General features: G+C 42.2%; 1 protein-coding gene across 3 annotated transcripts in view; it reads left to right on the top strand.

Moving 5' to 3' along the window:
• Nucleotides 1-806: 806 nt before the first annotated feature.
• Nucleotides 807-1,274, top strand: part of NIPAL3 (NIPA like domain containing 3) — a 34,011-nt gene continuing 33,543 nt past the window's right edge. For 2 of the 3 annotated variants that reach the window (XM_081204090.1, XM_081204091.1), the window contains exon 1: nt 807-1,184. The gene's annotated coding sequence lies outside the window, so the exon portion shown is untranslated. The remainder of the gene's footprint in view (nt 1,185-1,274) is intronic. The other variant, XM_081204092.1, reaches the window with a different exon arrangement.

Genomic DNA, 1,274 nt, shown 5'->3' with positions numbered 1-1,274 from the left:
GGCTTAAAAGTATGCCAGTCACAGATAGGCTCTCTGAAGCTGCCTTTTCTTCCAGAAGCTGAATGGAAACCAAGCGTGAACCAATGGCGCAGGAGCACTTTGACTGCACCCGCCTTTGCTTAAGGTGGTCGAGGAAGCTTCGCAGCAACTTTTAAAAATACTGTACACCTTGATTGTTTAAAAATAATAATCCACACACTCAAATAAGTTTAACACTTCTGTTCACTGCAGCATCTTGCTACTGATGATGCTACTTGAACAAAGGGATTTCAAAGGGAGACTCAGATGTGAATGTGCTTGATTACAATTCACCTAGAAGTTCAGGTCCATTAATTTGGGTCAGAATAGAGGCATTGGTTTCCTCTCCCACTGTAGGTGAATGAACCCAGCATTACCAATCTGATTTCTTTTATCATTGATGTTGTGAAGGTACATTGTGCTTAGTTTTTGTACATTAAATTCCTAACTGGATATAGCTGTCAACTGCGAACACATCATCTTGTGTCGTGCCATAATGCATATTTTATTTTATTTCACCTGAAGCTTACGCCACACAACACAATACTCATTTGTTGTGCTTTGCTGCAGAAGACTAAAGACGCATATACCACACTATGGAAATTGTGACAAGCTTCTTAGTTGAGTTTTGCTGCATCAGGCTGGTTCCTCAAAAGTCATAATATTGCATTTATGAATCACTTTCTACAAAAAAAAGTCTCAACGATTTGCAAATATATAAAATAGCAAATAGCTTGTCAGTGGTTTAAAACCAAATACATGAAATAAAAAATACTGTAGAACAAAAGAATGCTTTGAGAAGATATGGCTCTGAGTGCGGAGGCAAACGACTCAAGGATTGTTGTTGTTGTTCCCAACGGTGGCCACTAGGGGCCTCCTCACAAACAAGAACGTACAGTATTGCACACTTCAAGCAAGCTTAACCGGTCGCTTTAAGGATGCCGTATTACACAAGCCAATGGCTTGCCTGATCGGGGTTTCCTGTGTGTGTGAGTGGCAGTGTCCAGATCAAATAGGATGCTTGTTTTTTGAGGAGCGAAGCCCCGCCCTGCGTTCCAAGCGCTTCATCAGCTGCGGGGAAAGAAACATTCCTGGGGCTTTGGGTGCTCTGCTTTCTGGCTGCGAAGGCTAGATAACACATACGCCCACCTCGGGACGAAGACAAGGTGAGTGTTTCGGGGTGCTTTCGTAAAGGGAAATGGGGTTTTGGACTGGATTTAGAAATGAATGCACTTGAAATAATATGTTTTTCCTGG

The sequence above is a fragment of the Podarcis bocagei genome (assembly GCF_964188305.1).
Source record: "Podarcis bocagei genome assembly, chromosome: 7".
Lineage (NCBI taxonomy): Eukaryota > Metazoa > Chordata > Lepidosauria > Squamata > Lacertidae > Podarcis > Podarcis bocagei.
Note: the sequence above shows the minus strand (reverse complement) of the source record. Positions and strands in the feature narration are given on the sequence as shown.